This window comes from Triticum dicoccoides, chromosome 2A (assembly GCF_002162155.2).
Source record: "Triticum dicoccoides isolate Atlit2015 ecotype Zavitan chromosome 2A, WEW_v2.0, whole genome shotgun sequence".
Taxonomy (NCBI): Eukaryota; Viridiplantae; Streptophyta; class Magnoliopsida; order Poales; family Poaceae; genus Triticum; species Triticum dicoccoides.
This window is the reverse complement of record NC_041382.1, coordinates 754,609,334-754,632,965: the sequence shown is the minus strand read 5'-3', so window position 1 is coordinate 754,632,965 and position 23,632 is coordinate 754,609,334. Positions and strand designations below refer to the sequence as shown.

Sequence of the window (23,632 nt, the reverse complement as noted above, 5' to 3'; positions counted from 1 at the left end):
GGAGACAACAAACACCACCAAACATTTTGAGCACCCCTGCAGTTGATTCCAAGCAGCAAGAACAGAGCCACCGGTGCTCTCCCAAATTTATAGCATCAACACCAGATTTAGAAGTCAATGGATCAAAGCTAGAATCAACACTAACTTTAAACCAAAGTGAAAGAGGCCTCTCCACCTGTAGCAGGTCACTGAAACCCACTTGCCAGAAGATCATAATCTGCTTCCCTTCAATGTTCCAGGGCACCCAGGTCACCAAATTGCAGAGAAGCATAGCTGATGCTAGGCATCTACCGTCCTACTAGCGTTGTCAGGCCCGCGCTGTTAACGGAGTCCTCCGTCGCTTCTTCTGCTTCATGTCTCCTTCCAATGAAATACAGAGTTTGCTTTGGAGTCATGACTGGCATGGCCTCGTTGTCCAGCATAGACACGACTACCGACATGAGTGGCCTGGCACCCGAGCTGTCCTGAACACACAATAATGCTATGTGGGTGCACAACGACACTTGATGAAGTGAACAACTCTTTAGAAGCACCGTGTCCATGAAATCCCCTGATTTTCCTTCTTCCAGTAAGTTCCATGCCTGAAACATGGTCGAGGATGATCAGTGAATATATTTGTTGTACTGTAATTGAGTTGGCCAAATTTGAAGCAATTGGTTTGCTAGCACTTACGTAATCTACGAGGTTTGGGAAGTCCCTCATAAGATGGGGAGGTGAGTTGACCTTCAACCCACTTACAATCTCCAGTAGCAAGGCCCCATAGCTGTATGTGTCGGACTTGACAGAGAAAATGCCTTCCATCGCATATTCGGGCAACATGTAACCGTTGTTTGAACAGTTTCGGAAGGAAGTACAAAAAATATAATTAGTTGAAGCACATAAATAGTTTATTTAAGGGATAATTAGATTTATGCCCCTAGTTGTGTCCCACTCGGCTGTTTTACCCCTAATCTCCAAAAGTCACTGCTTCTGTCCAAGTCACTTCGCTCCTCTTATGATTTTGCCCTTTGGCCGTTTGACCGTCAGTTTGAAAACTTCATAACTAATTCATACTAAATCAGAAAATGCAAATAAGATACCAAAATGTTCGGAAAAACATCACCTATATGTCAGTGTCATTTGCATTCATGAAAAAAGTGTTTGAAAGTGCCCATCCGAGTTTTAGCTCGTATGCTACCACCATGAATAGTAAAATCTAAAAAAATTCATGGTGGTATCAAAAGAGCTAGATCTCGATGGGCTCTAATCTGGCCCCATTGTATGCCCTTCTCTGCTTCCAACTGAGTTTTCTGCTTTTTTGAAATTTGCTGCATTATGCAGTTGCATTGCTAAGTTTGCAATTTTCCCTACAGAAAAACTGAAATTTGTAATTTTAAAAAATAAAATCTACTACAATCTGCACATGGTACATAAGCCGAAGGCATGAATATCTTCAATCTGAACGGGGGATTTAGACCACTCAGGTAACAACGTTATCAGCTTATTACAATCTCACACAACTATTTCTGACACGCGGGATGGAGCAGAATTATGCATGACCGCCCTACTCAACTCTTCTCTACTCCCTCCTTGCCAAATTATAGTTGCATGTGAGCTTTTTCTTCAAAGCCAAACTTTGTCAACATTGACCAAGTTTATAGAAAAAATATTAGCATTTACAATACCAAATCAATACCATTAGATTCATCATGAAATATTTTTCATATGATATATATTCGGATAGCTAACGAATGCGCAACCTCCTTTCCCTCCCTTTTGACCTTTTTCTGAGGGATTTTCAGCGTGCAAGAGAATGGCTTGGACATCAGCAGAGCGATCGGTTTCCAGCAAGGCTGGGTGCCTGTGCCACTCAAGCACCAAACCTGATGAGTCCTTCTAAACAAGCTGAAAGTTCAGCCTCAGTTGCATTTGAGCACCATTTGACAAGTTTAACAGTCAAAGAATCAAAGCTAGCACACCAGTAATTTTAAGGGACATTTACATTTTTTTTCCTAATCTTGCCCCACCCTCATCTTTACCCCTAAAAGAAACAAGTGCTCAACTTTTCCCCTCTTCCGTCTGGTGCCACTTCAGAAATACCCCTCCGTACCCTTACCGTCCAGTCAAAGTGGTTTGACCGTGTAGGAGACACATTTCGGACAATTTACCCCTGGTACTTACATGTGGGGCCCTTCGGACAGAGTCACTCACTCAGAGATATCCTCTCCTCTCATCTCTTCTCTTCTCTCTGGCGACTTGAACCCTAACCCTAGCCCGCCCACGATTTGGTTCGCCGTCGGCCGCCGTGGAGGGATAGCATGGGGATTGAGATGCGGGCGGCTGGATCTGACCCACCGCTCCTCTTCACCGAGGGATTTCGCGGATAGCTGCCGTTCGTGGAAGTGGCGCCGGCAGCGGCAGAGCTGAGAGCTCTCAGACCACAGCGGCGACCACACCAACTGTTCCAACGGGGTAAGTGTCTCCATTAGGTTACTCGCACAATTGCTATGCTCACTGTCTTTGCCTTCCTCTAATTTTTCTCAACATTTACCGTAGGATGGATCCAGCTAGAGCTTTCTATCTCAACTGTAGGATAGAAACCGCCGTGTTAGGCACTTCTGGTACAAAAGGGTCTGGCACAGGGTTTAATTTTCGTCTTGTAGTTGATTGCACATCAACATTTGTGAAGTTTAGATCTGCAATCTCAGATAAATATCCATGGGGCCTCTATGATGCTGTAGAATTTAGGTATTGGGACATGGGAAATACTAATTGGGTGCCAGTGTAGTCTGATGATGAATTGGGAATTATGTTTGCAACCAATGCTGAAACTAAGACAATAGATTTAGAAATTAATGTGATACAAAGGCTTAGAGGAGAGACTGAGAGGAGAGGAACTAGATCTCAAGCTCATAGTTCTCAAGCTAGGTGCAGTCAAACAAGAGGAAGAGGGAGTTCAGGTGGCAGAGGTAGTTCAGGTGCAAGAGAGAATTCAGGTGGCAGAGGTAGTTCAGGTGCAAGAAGGAATTCAGGTGGCAGAGGTAGTTCAGGTGGAAGAAGAAATTCAGAAACTAGTGTTGTGCATGAACCAGGTCCTAGCAGTAGCAAGCAACCAGATGCTGATCCAATCATAGAAGAGGAACAACCTGATGATGTACCAACAGATGATGAGGATGAATTAATGCATCTTGGATTTGTAATAGGGAAGAAGCCAAAGGGGAAGGAAGCAGCTCAACAAGATGATTACATTTCCCCTCCAGAGTTTGCTGAGACATATTCAGATGAGAGAGTTCTGATGAGGCCAGGCCAGATGTGCATTTTAACAGAGATGATCCTTCTCTTGCAGAAGGAACTATATTCTCTAATGTTGTAGAGTGCAGAAATGCATTAGCCACTTATGCAATCAAGACTCAGAGTGAATTCAAAATTGACAAGAGTGAGCCTGGTAGGCTAACAATACATTGTGCATATAAAAGGTGTAAGTGGAGGATGCATGCATCCTTTCTGAAAAATACCAAACTATTTCAGGTACACTAACAGTTAACTGTGCATGTTCCTTATGATTGCTATGTTGTTTATGATTCTGATCCTTGTTATAATGTTTAACTGCAGGTCAAAGTAAACAGAAATCCTCACACATGCCCAAGTGTGACAAGAAGACAAAGGTTGAGATCAGCAAAGTGCAGATGGATTGCAGATGCAGTTAAGAACTGGGTGAAAGAAAACTCCAATATAAGGGTCACACAACTTCAAATTGACTTGAAGAAGAAGTATGGATTGCAGCTGCCATACATGAGAGTATTTTATGGTAAGCAGATGGCCATTGACAACATCTATGGTAAGTGGACTGACAGTTTTCAATTATTGTACACATTCAAGGCTGAGGTAGAGAAAGCATCACCTGGTAGTGTAGTTCACATTGATAGGCACACTGTTCAGTTTGAAAAGAATGGTTAGAGCAGGTCCAAAGAGTGCTTTAGGAGAGTGTTTGTGTCATTTAAGGCATGCTGGAAGGGTTTTTTAGAAGGTTGTAGGCCATATCTGGCGATAGATGTCACTGCACTCAATGGTAGGTTCAAAGGACAACTAGTCAGTGCCTGTGCTGTAGATGCAAACAACTGGATATTTCCAGTTGCATATGGTGTGCTAGAGGTAGAGAACCTGGAGAGTTGGACATGGTTCTTTGACCACTTGAAAAACCTGATAGGCCACCCAGATGGTCTAGTCATACACACGGATGCCTGTAAAGGATTAGAGGCAGCTGTAGATGACGTTTTCCCTGCAGTAGAGCATAGAGAATGCATGAGGCACTTAGCTGCAAACTTCACCAAGAAGTTTAAAGGGAAATTTTTTGATGAGAACTTGTGGCCCTATTCCCTAACATTTAGCTTAAAGAAACACAATTACCATCTCAGGCAGTTGTATAGCAAGCCAGATGTAAAAGATTATCTGGATGAACATCACAGCAAGATATGGGCCAGGGCACTGTTCAATGAGAAGCGCAAGTTAGATTATGTGAACAATAACCTTGCAGAGTCTTTCAATTCCAAAATCAGAAAATGGAAAGGACTACACATTGTAGACCTGCTAGACAAAATTAGGCAAGTCTTAATGGAGAAATTTGATCTAAGGCAAAGCATTTCTGTTGGCACTTATGGAGGGCATATCATAGTCCCCAAAGTGATGAAACAGTTAATGGCAAAATCAAAGACCTTAGATATGAGCATTGTTAAGAGAAGTACTCATGAGGAAGAGGTGACTGCAATTGATAAAGAGAAGAGGGAGTGGAGGTATCCTGTTGATCTGCAAGCACAAACTTGTAGCTGCAGAAAATGGCAAATCACTGGACAACCTTGCATTCATGCATTATACTTCATTACTTCACTCAGAGGTCCAGCAAGTGAGATTGATCAGTATGTGCATGAATTTTACTCTGTGCATAGATTCAATCTTACTTATGCAGAGAATTTGCCTGCAATGGAGGGGAAGCAGCAGTGGGGCATTGTTGATACTGGGTTTAAACTGTGTGCACCAGTGCAAAATAGACCACCTGGAAGACCAAGGAAAACTAGGATAAGGGAACAGGCAGAAGGAAAAGGTCTTGGAGGAAGGCAAAAGAAATGCAGTAGATGTGGCAGACTTGGTCACAGAGGCACCCATTGCAAAGAGTCAATTGATCTTGCATTTGGAGAAGATGAGCATTGGGGTGCAGAAAATGCTCCAGAAAATGCTCTTGCAATTGCTCCAAGCTCTCCACCATCTGCTACAACCTCTCTACCAACTATTCCAAGCTCTCCACCAGCAACAAGCTCTCCACCAACTGCTCCAAGCTCTGCACCAGCTCCAAGCTCTCCAATAGCACTTGTCGGGTATGTTTTCTACTACATGTTCATGCATTCTTTGTGTAACTTCATTATTTCGTACTCATCTTGATTGTTTAATGCTTCTCAGTCCAAAGAAATGTACTAAAAGAGCTGCTGAGAGAGGAACTAGGTGGGGATCACCACAGAAGAAGGCGAAAGGCGGCAACTCTGCTGTCAGCACAAGGAGCAAAGCTGCAAATCCTACTGCCAACACTAGGAGCAAGAGGGCCAAACTAGTGTGATCAGCTAAATGTTGGTTCTGTTCAACTAGAGTGATGAACTGCTATGTTAGATGTAATGTGTTAACTGATGTGTGTTGCTTTGCATGTTGTCAAACTGTTGTGAACTCCTGTGTAATGTGCTCATATTTGCCCTGTGCTACACTTCTATGCTCATATTTGTCACTGTGCTACACTTCTGTGCTCCTATTTGTCCATGTGCTACACTCGTGTGCTCATATTTGCCCTTGTGCTATATTTGTGTGCTCATATTTGCCCCTGGATTGATATATATTTGTGCTCATATTTACCACATGGAAACATCACTAGCCAAAAGTACCCCAATGTGCATTCATACAGGATTTAAACCACATTAACAACATAACCATTATATAAAGGGACATTTCATAAAGGCTCCAGAACATAAAGGCTCCAGAACATAACATAAAGGCTCCAGAACATCTTCTACAATTTCATAGTTCACACCATTATATAAAGGCTCCATTACATAAAGGCTCCAGAACATAACAACATAACCTACATCAACAAACACTTCAATAGCCTAATTTGACCACACAGAAACAAGACTAGCCACAATGCTTATGCCAAGAACAATGACAAAGCACATTGTTTCCATTAGCTCATTCTTTTTCTTCAACTTTTGCTTCAACTTCTTGTTTTTAGTGGTAAGATCCACAACCCTCCTCTCCAGATTGCTTGCTTTGATCCAACTGTGTTCAAGGGTAGCATGTAAATCCTCAAAAGCAAGCCCAACATAGTCAGTAGGAGGGGGGTCAATCCATACAACCCAATCACATTCATCGGGAAGCTACAAAAGCATAGTTCAAAAATAATGTCAAACTGAAACCTTAGCATCAATTCGACAAAAAATATATCAAATTGAGGGAAATATAGCACTTACATTAACTGGACAACCCAAAAAACGTCTACCAGTGCTTGCTCCTCCCCAAGCTACACGGCGAGCCGGAACTAGCCCATGCCCTGGGCATCTACGCTTCGAGCGCTCCTCAAGGCCACAGAAGATGGGATTGGGAATGAAATGCTCTGAACTAAACTGCACAATGCCACAACCATCCACCTACAAACAAAATCGGATGCACATGGCTAAAAAATCCCAAATCCGCACAAACCCTAGATCTGAAATCCCCAAATATGCAGACTTTACTAACCTCGTCCTCCGCGGCTGAAGTCGCCAAGCACTGAGCCATCGAGAACATGGACGCCATCTTCCTTTCCTAGCTCTCCAGCACCGAGCTGTCGAAATCGCTTGAGCAGCCGCCTCCTCCTACACTTTGTTCTTAGCGTCGAGAGGAAGAAGAAAATCGAGAGAGATAACTGTTCGGTCAGCCCCCACATGTAAGTAGGGGCAAACTTGTCCCAAAATTGTCCCTAAAACGGTCAAACCACTTTGACTGGACGGAAACGGCGTGGAGGGGTATTTCTGAAGTGGCACCAGATGAAAGAGGGGCAAAGTTGAGCACATGCTTTTTTTAGGGGTAAAGCTGAGACTGGGGCAAGATTAGGGGGAAAATGGAATTGACCCTAATTTTAAACCGACCGTTGGAGCACCACCTGCAGCTGGTTACTGAAACCCACTTGGCAGTCAACGGTAATCTGCTTCCTTTGATGTTCCAGGGCACTCAGGTCACCACATTGCAGAGAAGCATAGCTGATGCTAGGCAGAGCATCTAGCGTCCTACTAGCGTCGTCAGGCCCGCGCTGTTAATAGAGCCCTCCCTCGCTTCTTCCGCTTCATGTCTCCTTCCAACGAAATACGAAGGCTGCCTTGGCATCGTGAGTGGCATGGCCTCGTTTTCCGGCATAGAGACTACTAGCGACATGAGCGGCCTGCCACTCGGGCTGCCCTGAACGCACGATAATGCGATATGGATGCACAACGACACTTGATGCAGCGAGCAGCTGTTCAGCAGCACAGTATCTAGGAAATCCTTCGAGTTTCCTTCTTTCAGTAAGTTCCATGCCTGAAACATGGTCGATAATAAGTTAGTACCTACACTCGCTATGTTGTACTCCCTCTATATCAAAATATAAGAGTACATGAGCAGGCCAAATTCAAAGCATTTGGTAGTACTTACATAATCTATAAGGTTTGGGAAATCCCTTATAAGATGTTGAGGTGAGCTCATCTTCAACCCACTTACGATCTCCAGTAGCAAGACCCCATAGCTATATGTGTCGGACTTGACCAAAAAATGCCTTCCATCGCATATTCGGGTGACATGTAGCCGTTGTTTGAATAGTTCCACAAGTAAGTGTACAAGAATTAATTAGTTGAAGCACATAAAGAGTTTTTAAGCATGTTTAGTCCAGTGCAGGAATTAATACTCGCTATGTCCCAACAAAATGCCTAGTATTTGCTTGTTGCTGGTTGTCACCAAAGATCCTTGCCATGCCAAAATCTGATATTTTGGGTCTCATTTCCGCATCCAACAAGATATTGCTTGCTTTGAGATCTCTGTGAATTATCGTCATTCTAGAATCATGGTGGAGGTACACAAGTCCTCTAGCTACCCCTTTGATTATGCTAAACCTTGTTGGCCAATCAAGCATAAATCTTTTAGCATCATCTGTATGCCGACAATATGTTAAGTCTTAAAATCAGGCATGCTCATTTGCTCACCGTAAGAATCATTATACATGATTAGGACATACCAAATAGGAAGTAGTCTAAGCTTTTGTTGGGCAAGTATTCGTAAATAAGAAGGTTCTCAGCTCCATGGATGCAGTAACCAAGAAGTCTAACTAAGTTTCTGTGCTGCAGTTTTGCAATAAGAACTACTTCATTTCTAAAATGCCCCATTCCATGATCAGAACACTTGGTAAGCCTTTTAACAGCAACTTCCTTGCCACCTTCCAGTGTGCCCTACGTGGTTGCATAACTCAGATTAATAATGAAGGAATGCCTTTCAATACTATAATCGTCCAAGTGAAATTCATGTTCCCTTGTATACTATGCCAAAGCCTCCTTTTCCTAGCACATTGGAGTCAGAGAAACCATCTGTAGCAGGGATGATTTCATTGAAGCTAATCCATAGAAATTCTGAATTATGATCGTATAGTACATCAGAACTGCCCAGTTGTTCCGGCACCGCATAAATCATGGGTGCCTTGGTTTGGTCCTTGCTTGCCAGGAATTAATACCAGTATGTTAATCACTAATGCATTAAGATGGCATTAACTTGGATATATAATCGAATCTTGTTCAACCTCTCGACTTGCGTATCCAGACAAGACAAATGCACACCAAGTATCAGTAGACTTGCCATGACTGGGAGTGCAATCTTCAGTGCACCAGTCTTCTTACTGACTGCAAAGACAACAGATACTACACTTTACAAGGGTAGATTGAAGAGAAAGGGGAACAAAAGAGACAGAGCAAAAACATATATATATATATATATATATATATATATATATATATATATATCGTTAAAAAAATAAAATATATATTGTATCTTCTCACAAAACATGGAGTAATCTACAACAAAAAATAAGTGTTGGGAGGCAAGTTGTATCTAGTGCAAAATTGCCTGCTGCCACCAAACACGCGGAAAAAGGCTCACGAGCATGTGAATGTTTATAGGTGAAATGGTAACATTAATAAAATTAACAAACACTTATGAAGGCGATGCCAAATGATTTTTTTAGAAAAGGAGGATGACCCCGGCCTCTGCATCTGGGCGATGCATACGACCACTTTATTAATTATTCTCACAAGACCTTACAAAGTAATACCACAGTAAGATTAAAGCCGCCATCTAAGCAACAAATTGTAGCTACACCTATCCAGTTGATGAAGGGGTGCAGATAGCCTGGCCTAATACCAAACAGACATCGCAGCCAAACCTAACATCTAAGACATGAGGACCCATCCAGGACGCCTGCCGGGCATGGGTCTCGCCGGTCCGGCGCGCTCTCAAAGGCCGCCGCCGCCAACTGCCACCGCTCCATCTTCAGATCTGTACTGATGCATCAACCTTGCTCGGTGTAGCTATCGTCGACGCCACCACGGCGCCCAACGGCACCTCCTCCCTGCGCGCAAACAGTTGTGCACGTCGCGGTTGCCACTGATACACCTCAGCACCATGCTGCCAAGTACCAACAAGCGACACAGCTTGAAGTCTTTGGAAGAACTGTCGTGCGTAGCACCTGCCGACCAGGCATGACAAATCGTAGCACCTGTCAGTCAGGCATGACTTAACATCTCCACCGAAGCTACGTGCAAGACGAAGCCGCTCCACCTCGTGCCTCTGACTTCCAGCACTGCTCCAGAAACGATGCTCCCAAGAGAGAAACGACACCGTAGTGCCGCCATCGTCCGGTCTAGAACACCAGATCCTAGGGTGTTCCACAGAGCAGCACGAGTTGGTCAACAGTAGTTACACGACGATGCCTCCATCAAGGTAACGGCGTAGAATGCCGCCATCGCCTGCCAACGGCTCGGTTTTCATCGGCAACCATGTCTCCCCAACTCGCAGCCGGGACTAGATGATGGATCTCGAGATCCGATCACCAAGCCTCTGGTGAAGAAGATGACCACCACCATTGGCCAGCAAGACGACGTGAGATAAAGTAGGGTGCTGCCAGCGTGCGTCCTGGCCAGCACCACCAGCGCTCGGCCCGTCCCGGACCACGCCTCATGGCCGAGGGCAACGGCAAGCGCTGCCACGAGGAGGACGCGGACCGGAAGCCCACATCCGGCCCACCTCCGCGCCGCCACGTGGCCACCACCAAGCGCCGTTCAGGGCCAGCCCCGCCGCCGTGAGGGACGCCGCCCCACGGGCAGCAGGCGCCGGAACACCGCCGCGCGCCACCGGCCGCCGTGAGATCTGCGCGAGAACGACGAGGACGCACCGCTGCCACCTTCCCTGGGGACCACGTGGGCTTCATCGGTGTCCCCTCCGGCAGTGGGGAAGCGGCGGAGGAGCGGGAAGGGGCGGCTGGCGGCGCGTGATACGTCTCCAACGTATCTATAATTTTTGATTGCTCCATGCTATATTATCTACTATTTTAGGCAACATTGGGCTTTATTTTCCACTTTTATATTATATTTGGGACTAACCTATTAACCGGACGCCCAGCCCAGATTTGTTGTTTTATGCCTATTTCAGTGTTTCGAAGAAAAGGAATATCAAACGGAGTCGAAACGGAACGAACTCAACTGGAGAAGTTATTTTTGGAAGGAAAGCAACCCAGGGAACTTGGAGTGCACGTCAGGGGAGATACGGGCTGCCCACGAGGGTGGGGGTGCGCCCCCTACCTCGTGGGGCCCCCGTGGCTCCTCCGACGTACTTCCTACACCCATATATATCGTCGTACCCTAAAACTTCCAAAACAGACAATAGATCGGGAGTTCCGCCGTCAGAAGCCTCCGTAGCCACCAAAAACCAATCTAGACCTGTTCCGACACCCTGCCGGAGGGGGCAATCCCTCTCCGGTGGCCATCTTCATCATCCCGGTGCTCTCCATGATGAGGAGGGAGTAGTTCTCCCTCAGGGCTGAGGGTATGTACCAGTAGCTATGTGTTTGATCTCTCTCTCTCTCATGTTCTTGAGGTGATACGATCTTGATGTATCGCGAGCTTTGCTATTATAGTTGGATCCTATGATGTTTTCTCCCCCCTCTACTCTCTTGTGATGAATTGAGTTTCCCCTTTGAAGTTATCTTATCGGATTGAGTCTTTAAAGATTTGAGAACACTTGATGTATGTCTTGCCGTGGATATCTGTGGTGACAATGGGATATCACGTGATTCACTTGATGTATGTTTTGGTGAACAACTTGCGGGTTCCGCCCATGAACCTATGCATAGGGGTTGGCACACATTTTCGTCGTGATTCTCCGGTAGAACTTTGGGGCACTCTTTGAGGTCCTTTGTGTTGGTTGAATAGATGAATCTGAGATTGTGTGACGCATATCGTATAATCATACCCACGGATACTTGAGGTGACATTGGAGTATCTAGGTGACATTAGGGTTTTGGTTGATTTGTGTCTTAAGGTGTTATTTTAGTACGAACTCTAGGGCTGTTTGTGACACTTATAGGAATAGCCCAACGGATTGATTGGAAAGAATAACTTTGAGGTGGTTTCGTACCCTACCATAATCTCTTCGTTTGTTCTCCGCTATTAGTGACTTTGGAGTGACTCTTTGTTGCATGTTGAGGGATAGTTTTATGATCCAATTATGTTAGTATTGTTGAGAGGACTTACACTAGTGAAAGTATGAACCCTAGGCCTTGTTTCCTAGCATTGCAATACCGTTTACGCTCACTTTTATCATTAGTTACCTTGCTGTTTTTATAATTTCAGATTACAAATACCCATATCTACTATCCATATACCACTTGTATCACCATCTCTTCGCCGAACTAGTGCATCTATACAATCTACCATTGTATTGGGTGTGTTGGGGACACAAGGGACTCTTTGTTATTTGGTTGCAGGGTTGCTTGAGAGAGACCATCTTCATCCTACGCCTCCTACGGATTGATAAACCTTAGGTCATCCACTTGAGGGAAATTTGCTACTGTCCTACAAACCTCTGCACTTGGAGGCCCAATAACGTCTACAAGAAGAAGGTTGTGTAGTAGACATCAAGCTCTTTTCTGGCGCCGTTGCCGGGGAGGTTAGCGCTTGAAGGTATATCTTTAGATCTTCCAATCGAGTCTTTTAGTTTCTTGTTTTATCACTAGTTTAGTTTATAAAAGAAAACTATAAAAAATGGAATTGAGTTTGTCTCATACGCTTCACCTTTTTAATATCTTTCGTGAGTTTGATGGAAATGATAATTGTGCTCAAGTGCTAGAAGAAGAGATCTTTAAAATGTTTGGCACTAAATATTTGAATGATGAGCATGATTGCAATGTTGTTAGTACGAATTCTTTGAATATCCATGACTCTAATGATGATTGCACTAGTTATGATGAAAATGTCTCCTATAAACATGTCAATTTTTGTGGAGTGCATTGGGTTTGTAAGTACACACCAAATAGAGAAGATAGATATTGCAAGAAGCATAAGTACTTAGAAACTAAATTGTTGCAAGAAGAGCTAGAAGAATGTGCTGAAAGATTCAATATTTTTCGTGCCCCTTGTGAACTTTGCAATGAACATGGTCATTTAAAGCTCCAATGCTATTTGTTTCATTATCAAGTCATGTCCAAACATTGTGATAATTTTATTACCCTTGAGCATCATAAAGAGCTTAGCCTTCTTTTGGGTTATGAAGAAATGAAATGTATAACTGAGGGTATTCCAAAGTTTAATCTTGATAGAGTTCTTGATTTTGATCTAGAGGAAATTTATATGTATTTGCGGTGAATTGTATTGAAAATCCTTATATTGCCAACTACATAAAAAAGAAAACAAATAGAGTATGAAGAGAATACTAATGAAAGGGAAGAGACTTCCCAATATCCTGCTATTATTTCTTATGATGAATCAGGTAACGAGGAGGAGCTTTCTATCCAACCAATCTTATTAATAAGGATCTCCAAAAAGAGGATTGAACCCACACATGATGTGGCAAAGAAGAAGAAAAGAAAAAGGAAGAGAGGTAAAAAGGTATCTCTTCCAAATAAAGTTGCTCCTATTATTGATGTGCCTCATGAAAATGAAGATGATACACTTGATGATGATCTCATTATGCCTATTGCTTGTTGTGATGATTATGATTGGGAAGATAATGATACTTCTTATGATCTTGAAAATCTTTTTGGTACTTGCTTGGAAGAATGTAATAATTTCTATACTATCGGTGCTATCTATACTATTAATGATGAGAGTGATTATGCTTATGATATGAAAAGGCCCAAGCTTGGGGAAGCTATGTTTGATGAGGATGACATATTTGAGAATATATTTGCTGCAATTAATGTTTTTCCTAAGATTGGGGATGCTACGCTTAATGAAGATGATATTTTTAGTCTCCCAAGTTTTGATACGCAAATTTATAATGATAATAGCATGCCTCCTACCTATGATGATTATTGTGATGATACTTATGCTATAAAAAGTAGTGATTATATTTATTAAACTTGTCATGATTATGATTACCCCTTCTCTAAACATTACTCTTTTAATGTGGAGACAATTTATAGTATTCGAGTCTCTTGTGATGCCCCCACTATTCTGAATAAGAAGAATTTTGCTTATGTGGAGAGTAATGAAGTTTCAATGCTTGTAGATCATGAAAAGAATGCTTTAGGTGCTGGTTATATTGTTGAATTCATTCATGATGCTACTGAAAATTATTATGAGGGAGGAATATATGCTTGTAGGAATTGCAATAATATCAAGTTTCCTCTCTATGTGCTTAAAATTTTGAAGTTATGCTTGTTTTACCTTCCTATGAAAGTTGATTCTTGTTCCCACAAGATTTTTGCTCACAAAATCCCTATGCATAGGAAGCATGTTAGACTTAAATGTGCTAGTAATATTCTTCATGATGCTCTCTTTATGTTTCAATTCTTATCCTTTATGTGAGCATCATTGAATTCATCATGCCTAGCTAGGGGCGTTAAACGATTGCGCTTGTTGGGAGGCAACCCAACTTTATTTTTATTACTTGCTTTTTGTTCCTGTTTAGTAATAAATAATTTATATAGCCTCTGTTTAGATGTGGTTTTATACTTTTAATTAGTGTTTGTGCCAAGTAGAACCTTTGGGAAGACTTGGGGAAAGTCTTTGCGATCATGCTGTAAAAAACAGAAACTTTAGCGCTCACGAGAATTGCTGCCATTTTTATTTGGAGAGTGATATTTAGCTAATTATTTTTGAAGATGATTAATATATAAATTCCTCAGGTCTAGCAATTTATTTGAGAATTTTATGAGTTCCAGAAGTATACGTTTGATTCAGATTACTACAGACTGTTCTGATTTTGACAGATTCTGTTTTTCGTGTGTTGTTTGCTTATTCTAATGAATCTATGGCTAGTAAAATAGTTTATAAACCATGGAGAAGTTGGAATACAGTAGGTTTAACACCAATATAAATAAATAATGAGTTCATTACAATACCTTGAAGTGGTGATTTATTTTCTTATACTAACGGAGCTTACGAGTTTTCTGTTAAGTTTTGTGTTGTGAAGTTTTCAAGTTTTGGGTAAGGATTAGATGGACTATGGAATAAGAAGTCTCAAGCATCTAAGCTTGGGGATGCCCCGGTTGGCATCCCACCTTTCTTCTTCAACAATTATCGGTTAGTATCGGTTGATCCTAAGTTTTTTCTTCTTCACATGATGTTTGCTATTCTTAGATGTCATTTTATTTTGCTTTGCTTGCTGTTTGAATAGAGTACCAAGATCTGAAATTATTAAATGTTAGAGACTCTTCACATAGTTGCATAATTATTCGACTACTCATTGATCTTCACTTATATCTTTCGGAGTAGTTTGTCATTTGCTCTAGTGCTTCACTTATATCTTTTAGAGCATGGTCGTAGTTTTATTTTGAAGAAATAGATGAACTCTCATGCCTCACTTAGATTATTTTCAGAGTCTTAAATAGCATGGTAATTTTCTTAAAATCCTAATGTGCTAGGTATTCAAGAATAATAAAATTCTCTTATGAGTGTGTTGAATACTAAGAGAAGTTTGATACTTGATGATTGTTTTGAAATATGGAGATGGTGATATTAGAGTCATGCTAGTTGAATAGTTGTGAATTTGAGAAATACTTGTGTTGAAGTTTGTGATTCCCGTAGCATGCACGTATGGTGAACCGTTATGCGATGAAGTCGGAGCATGATTTATTTATTGATTGTCTTCCTTATGAGTGGCGGTCGGGGACGAGCGATGGTTTTTTCCTACCAATCTATCCCCCTAGGAGCATGCGCGTAATACTTTGCTTTGATAACTTCTAGATTTTTGCAATAAGTATGTGAGTTCTTTATGAGTAATGTTGATTCCATGGATTATACGCACTCTCACCCTTCCACCTTTGCTAGCCTCTCTAGTACCGCGCAACTTTCGCAGGTACCATACACCCACCATATACCTTCCTCAAAACAGCCACCATACCTACCTATTATGGCATTTCCATAGCCATTCCGAGATATATTGCCATGCAACTTTCCATAGTTCCGTTTATTAGGACACGCTTCATCATTGTCATATTGCTTTGCTTGATCATGTAGTTGACATCGTATTTGTGGCAAAGCTACCATCCATAATTCTTTCATACATGTCACTCATGAGTCATTGCACATCTCGGTACACCGCCGGAGGCATTCATATAGAGTCATATCTTGTTCTAAGTATCGAGTTGTAATTCTTGAGTTGTAAGTAAATAAAAGTGTAATGATCATCATTATTAGAGCATTGTCCCAGTGAGGAAAGGATGATGGAGACTATGATTACCCCACAAGTCGGGATGAGACTCCGGACGAAAATAAATAAATTAAAAAAAAAGAGGCCAAAGAAGCCCAAATAAAAAAATAGGCCATAAAAAAAGAAGGCCCAAATAAAAAAATAAAAAAATGAGAGAAAAAGAGAGAAGGGGCAATGCTACTATCCTTTTACCACACTTGTGCTTCAAAGTAGCACCATGATCTTCATGATAGAGAGTCTCCTATGTTGTCACTTTCATATACTAGTGGGAATCTTTCATTATAGAACTTGGCTTGTATATTCCAATGATGGGCTTCCTCAAAATGCCCTAGGTCTTCATGAGCAAGCGAGTTGGATGCACACCCACTAGTTTCTTTTGTTGAGCTTTCATACATTTATAGCTCTAGCGCATCCGTTGCATGGCAATCCCTACTCACTCACATTGATATCTATTGATGGGCATCTACATAGCCCGTTGATACACCTAGTTGATGTGAGACTATCTTTTCCTTTTTGTCTTCTCCACAACCACCATTCTATTCCAACTATAGTGCTATGTCCATGGCTCACGCTCATGTATTGCGTGAAGATTGAAAAAGTTTGAGAACATCAAAAGTATGAAACAATTGCTTCGCTTGTCATCGGGGTTTTGCATGATTTAAATATGTTGTGTGGTGAAGATGGAGCATAGCCAGACTATATGATTTTGTAGGGATAACTTTCTTTGGCCATGTTATTTTGAAGAGACATAATTGCTTAGTTAGTATGCTTGAAGTATTATTATTTTTATGTCAATATGAACTTTAGTCTTGAATCTTTCGGATCTGAATATTCATATCACAAGTAAGAAGAATTACATTGAAATTATGCCAACTAGCATTCCACCTCAAAAATTATCTTTTTATCATTTACCTACTCGAGGACGAGCAGGAATTAAGCTTGGGGATGCTTGATACGTCTCCAACGTATCTATAATTTTTGATTGCTCCATGCTACATTATCTACTGTTTTAGGCAATATTGGGATTTATTTTCCACTTTTATATTATTTTTGGGACTAACCTATTAACCGAAGGCCCAGCCCAGATTTGCTGTTTTATGCCTATTTCAGTGTTTCGAAGAAAAGGAATATCAAACGGAGTCGAAACGGAACGAAATCAACTGGAGAAGTTATTTTTGGAAGGAAAGCAACCTATGGAACTTGGAGTGCACGTCAGGGGAGACACGGGCTGCCCACGAGGGTGGGGGCGCACCCACTCCCCTGGGGCGCGCCCCCCTGCCTCGTGGGGCCCCTTTGGCTCCTCCGACGTACTTCCTGCACCCATATATATCATCGTACCCTAAAACTTCCAGAACAGACAATAGATCTGGAGTTCCGCTGCCAGAAGCCTCCATAGCCACCAAAAACCAATCTAGACCCATTTCGGCGCCCTGTCGGAGGGGCAATCCCTCTCCGGTGGCCATCTTCATCATCCCGGTGCTCTCCATGACGAGGAGGGAGTAGTTCTCCCTCGGGGCTGAGGGTATGTACCAGTAGCTATGTGTTTGATCTCTCTCTCTCTCTCCTGTTCTTGAGGTGATACGATCTTGATGTATCGCGAGCTTTGCTATTATAGTTGGATCCTATGATGTTTTCTCCCCCCTCTACTCTCTTGTAATGAATTGAGTTTCCCCTTTGAAGTTATCTTATCGGATTGAGTCTTTAAAGATTTGAGAACATTTGATGTATGTCTTCCCGTGGATATTTGTGGTGACAATGGGATATCACATGATTCACTTGATGTATGTTTTGGTGACCAACTTGCGGGTTCCGCCCATGAACCTATGCATAGGGGTTGGCACACGTTTTCGTCGTGATTCTCCGGTAGAACTTTGGGGCACTCTTTGAGGTCCTTTGTGTTGGTTGAATAGATGAATCTGAGATTGTGTGACGCATATCGTATAATCATACCCACGGATACTTGAGGTGACATTGGAGTATCTAGTTGACATTAGGGTTTTGGTTGATTTGTGTCTTAAGGTGTTATTCTAGTACGAACTCTAGGGCTGTTTGTGACACTTATAGGAATAGCCCAACGGATTGATTGGAAAGAATAACTTTGAGGTGGTTTCGTACCCTACCATAATCTCTTCGTTCGTTCTCCGCTATTAGTGACTTTGGAGTGACTCTTTGTTGCATGTTGAGGGATAGTTTTATGATCCAATTATGTTAGTATTGTTGAGAGGACTTACACTAGTGAAAGTATGAACCCTAGGCCTTGTTTCCTAGCATTGCAATACCGTTTACGCTCACTTTTATCATTAGTTACCTTGTTGTTTTTATAATTTCAGATTACAAATACCCATATCTACTATCCATATACCACTTGTATCACCATCTCTTCGCCGAACTAGTGCTTGAGAGAGACCATCTTCATCCTACGCCTCCTACGGATTGATAAACCTTAGGTCATCCACTTGAGGGAAATTTGCTACTGTCCTACAAACCTCTGCACTTGGAGGCCCAACAACGTCTACAAGAAGAAGGTTGTGACATCAGCGCGGTTAGGGTTTCCCCCATGTGTTAGAGGCGATGCCGAATGATAGGATTATAGAGAAGTAGAATATGAAAAGCATGACTGCTTTTGATGCAAGGTAGGAAGAACATAGCTGGTAGTAGTGGACAGACCAGGTATTAGTTTGACTGATAATATATGCAAGAACAAAATATATTATTCTTAAGTCCTATGATCTTCATCCAACGGTAAATTTCGTTATGTGACCTCGCACTGTAATAGGAGGACAGAAATCTGGAAGAAAGTCTGAACTGAAAATAACTGTAACTACCACATACTTTAAATGTATAGTGGCCACCTTAGTAAACTTAGTGGTATACTTTTATAAGCCACATACATAATCTTATGTTAGTACTTAGTAGCCAATCCAACACAGAGTATAAGCAACAAGGTGGGCAACATGAGCAAATACCAGACGAGCTGGGAATCCGGAGGTACAAATTCTCCCCAAGACCATCACCACGCTTCTCTATGTCAACAAGCTCTCCCATCCAAACTAAGCACCTCGACTGGTCTACAGTCACACCGAGATTACTCAGGTTAGCATAAGAATATGCGGTGCATGAGCAGTTGCAGCTGCATTCTTCTGCGCATTGGTCAAAGCTTCTATTCCTGATGTACAAGAACTTGTCGGGCGTCTTCATGTTAAGCAAGGTAATGAAACTATCTCCTTGGCCACAACGCATCTCCTTATTTCTCTGGTATCCTAGGGAAAAGTCAGGACCAACAGGTTCAAATCCATCAAGGCACTTGCACGTCGCAACCGCCTCTGTGGCATCACAGTAGCCAAATGGGCCGCATGAGGCATAGCGATCACAGCTATAACCAGGGCGCTCAAAGAAAACCTCCCAAGATAATGAGTTGCTATTCCACGCCAGGAATTTCACCATGCTCGTGTGGTGCAGCACCATGCGCATGCTCGCTGAGCCATTAGAGACTGTGTACGTCAAGTAGAACTCACCATCTCTGTTGACAATTGTTTGGGACATTATGGGACCTGATTTGCTCTGATACATGGCGAAGACCAATACGCCGTCCAGCGCAACCCTGTGCTAGTATGGCCTCGTCCTATTCCAAATGAGGATCTGGAGGCTCGAGTCACCACACAAGGAGTAGTCACTCGTTGATGGGTCATCAGGGCCCTTCCAGGCAACCAGGTGCGTGGAGAGGTTGTTGTTGTTGCTTAGCTGTAAACTCATATTCGGGAGAATGGTGTCGGTTGGGTGATGGAAGCTCTGCCATATATCTGTGCCATTCGGCAACCTGATGACCAAGTTCCCAGAGTCCAGCGGCATGGCAGCAGCTCCGGGGGCTTCAGTGGTGATGTTGTTCGTGGTTGTCCAAAGAGTGCTTCCTTTGGAGTCTAACAAGACAAGATCATAGCTGTTGGTCAGAACAAACTTACCAGAGGAGCTGCCAGTGATAGGGTTGTCGTGGTTTGCGACCCAGACATATGTTCGCTCGGGGATGTTGTGGTACCATATGCCGACATATGAGTTTGCAGTTGAGTTTTGCAGGGAGAAGAAGCCAAGAGCAAAGATGCCACCATTTGAGACGAGCCTGTTGCTAACGGAGAGTGGCTTTTCAGGTGTTAGGCGATCATCGGAGTTGTAGAAACAAATCAGTAATAGGAGGGCGAAAACAGGGAGCAGAGTCATGCCCATTGGGCCTTCTGCACATGCTTGTGAAGAGGAAAGTAAGGAGATATAGTATGAACTACTACGAACATGCCTTAGACTGTTTGCTTGGATGGATCAAATGTGTGAGGTAGGAGCTGAAGTACTGTCTCAGAGTTTTGGTATTCCTGATGTGGCTTGTCACATTGGCACCAGTTTTGTATCCGGTTGTCCACACAAAGTCCAGCCTATATTGATAGGGGAAAGGCAAGTGACACAAGACCGCGAGGTCTCCGCGGCGTATTGAAATCAAGAAACTAGAAATATCTCACAAGCTACATCCGGGGCAGTGTTGCCTGACTGAATCAAGTGCAGAGAAACCCAGCTGCCGCATGTCCCGATTTGTAGCCATCGCCGGGCGTCGGTCACTGTCGTCACAAAGAAAATCTGCGCCATGTGGATCCGAGGACTTGGGCTTGCACGGCAACCAGTCAAATCTACTGCCAGAGATATTCAAATTTCACCATCCAGCACCCTTGCCGTTAAGCAAGGGTTCACAAGTACAGCCACAATCAACAAGCAAGGGTTCACAACTACAAGTCTACAACAAAACTGAAATTGGCGAGCACTGCCGGGGCGAGAGGCAAGGGTTAACAGCAAGTATGCTAAGAAATTCTCACAAAAAAGTACGCCAAGAAATAAGTTACCATCAGGTGGAGCTCCGTCGGGGTAGCTCGCGGTGATGCGCCGGGTTGGGGACTGACTTGGCTTTCGAGTTTTGACCGCAGGTCTCTGGTGCGGCAAATGCCGGGGACGTTGAACGCGGCACGGGGCGTCATAGCTGGAGGTGGCAGCCTGGTAGGGAAAGTGGGGAGCTGGGGAGGGTGAACGCAGTGACAAGATGAGGTGCCTGTAGCATGCTACGGCCGGATCCCCGGGAGAGGAGGGCAGCAGAAGATGAGGGGCGGGAGGAGACGCATGCTAGTGGCGGTCAGCACTCAGCAGCGGCGGCCTACTCGGCCTCATGAGAGTGAATTGTAAAAAACATCAACACTTCAGGCTAGGTTTGTAGGAACCACACATATACGAAATTGTGCCAAAAAGCACTAATTTTTTCATAATATTTTGCAAAAAACACTGGTTGCTCGTTTGGACCATTTTAAGTGCGTTTATGACAGGGGGGCCCTCATCCGTCGATGTGGCAGCAATGTTCACACGGCAACGCCGTTAGACGGTGTTACATGCCGCTGGCGCACCGGTTCGAGCCGGGCGAGTCAAACACCCCCGAAGAGGTGCAAGCCCACCCCCCAGCCTTCACTCTCTCTTGTCCTTCTCCCTCTCTTTGCTCCCGCTCGTTCGCCGCCGCCACCCCCTCCCACATCTCCGACCGCCGTCGCCGCCGCGTCGCCATGGTGTCTTGGTCTGATGACGACAGCAGCGAGAACTCTCACCAGTATGCCGACTCAGCTTCAGACAAGGGCATCATCAAGGTGAGTTGCTCGAGCTCAAGCTATGGTCAGGGTTGCAAATTGGGGATTTTTCTGTTGAGCTTGATCTGAAATTTTGTTGCCTTTCCTTTGCACCTCCACATCCCTGAGACCATGGATGACTCCGATTTCGAGGGCACTGAACCTGATGTTTTGTGCAATGAACACTCCGTGCCAGCAGAGAGGTGTGTTGCTTTCCAGGGCATCCATACTAGCAGGAGGTTCCTTGCTTGTGTTGTGAAGGTATGTGCCAAATTGATGCTAATCTGGTCATTATTTAGTACTGATTTTATAGTTAGCAGATCTGGTGTGCTAGTTGCTCAGTGAGGTCATTGTTTATATGTGAGCATGTGCAGAGTGTTGTCAGCAGATCTGGCATGTTAGTTAGGTTGTTAATTAGTTATGCATTTTCTATGATAGTGGTGGGTTAGTGAGGTCATTGTTTATATGCCAGTATGTGCATAGGGTTGGGAGCACTGATTGAGACTTGTTACTTTATAGCATGTGGATTAGTGAGCACTACATTGTAATTGTTTAACTCATTGTGTCATATAGCTAGCTCATACCTGTTTTTTAACTCATTATGTTACTTTATACTTGTTTGTTACTTTGTAGCATGTGGATTAGTGAGCACTTTACACCATTTGTTAATTTATAGCATTGTGTTACTTGATACCTGTTTAACACTAATATTACAGGAGGGAAGAAAATGTGGGCTAGTTGAATGGGTTGATCCATTTTGGCCAGCTACACTGGAGAATGCATTGACCAAGTTGTGGGATAAGTATGAAGAGTGCGGGAGGAGCAAGATTGAGGACAATCTGGAAAGCTCATTTGTTGTTCACAATCTGACACAACAGAAGATCAAGTTGCAGACAAGTTATGAGAGTTTGGTTGAAGATGTCAACGGCCTCTTGGATGCCCAGGATCAGAGGGCTCAGATGGAGAGAGGTCAGATGCAGAACAAACCTGATGAGAACAAGCTGCAGAAGAAGTATGACATGCTCAAGAACCTGACAATTGCTCAAGCCAATGTCATTAGGAACATGAAGTTGAAGCTTGCTGAAGAGAATATTAAGTTGCGGGCCCACATTAATGAGCTTGAGAAGGTTGTGGAGCAGACCAAGCTGAAGCTGAATGGGATCAAGGCCATCTTAGATGAATGAGCAATATAATGTAATATGTTGCTTATTAGTACTACCAGCATGGTTATGGGATGATGAGTACTATAATTATGGTTATGTAATGACTACTATTAGATGAATGATCTAGTAATATCTGAATTATGGTTATGTAATGTACCTATTTAGCATTAAGCACTATCATGTAATATGGTACTTATTAGTTATGATCTGCTCTTCCTTTCATTGGGCAGAACAAATTGTACTTCCTCAGCTCCATCATCATATTCCTGCTTCAAAACATCAAGATCTGCCTCCTCATCTGATGATGGTGCCCAAACATCGTCAAATCTCTGCTCCAAGCTAGAATGTGACCTCGCTGTTGGCCCTTTTCTAGCTTTCTTCTTCTTTGTAGGCACCTCTTGCTGCTCCACCTGCTCATCTTGCTCCACCTGCTCCTCTTGGTGCACCTGCTCCTCTTGCTCCACCTCCACATGCTGCCCTTCCTCATCTTCCTCATACACTTCATCCACATCAGTGTCTCAATCAAAATGAATGAGTGGATCCTCTCTTTGCTTCCTCATCTCATTAAGCCTCTGAAGATAGTCCTCATCTGCATCCAGATCTGAATCATTTTCAGTTAGAAGAATTGGTAGCTTCTGCTTAACCTTATTTACATGCTCAGCTCCAATCTTATGTTTCCTAAATATGGCAATCTTTGTTCTCCTCTTCAACTCCATTAATGTCTCCAGTTCATCCTGATCTGATGCATTGCATTGATCCATGGCAGCATCTGTATCCAGATCATGGTTTGTGCTCTGCTGTGTGGTGTAGAACTGCAATGGCTCTGGCTGACTCTGTATTATACTTTTTGGTGGTGATCTTAAGAGAACACCAGAAGGAATTTACTACATACACAGG

General features: G+C 43.2%; 1 pseudogene; it reads right to left on the bottom strand.

Annotated features, from left to right (window-relative positions):
• Nucleotides 1–243: 243 nt before the first annotated feature.
• LOC119352299 lies at nucleotides 244–20,154 on the bottom strand (annotated as a pseudogene).
• Nucleotides 20,155–23,632: the final 3,478 nt, after the last annotated feature.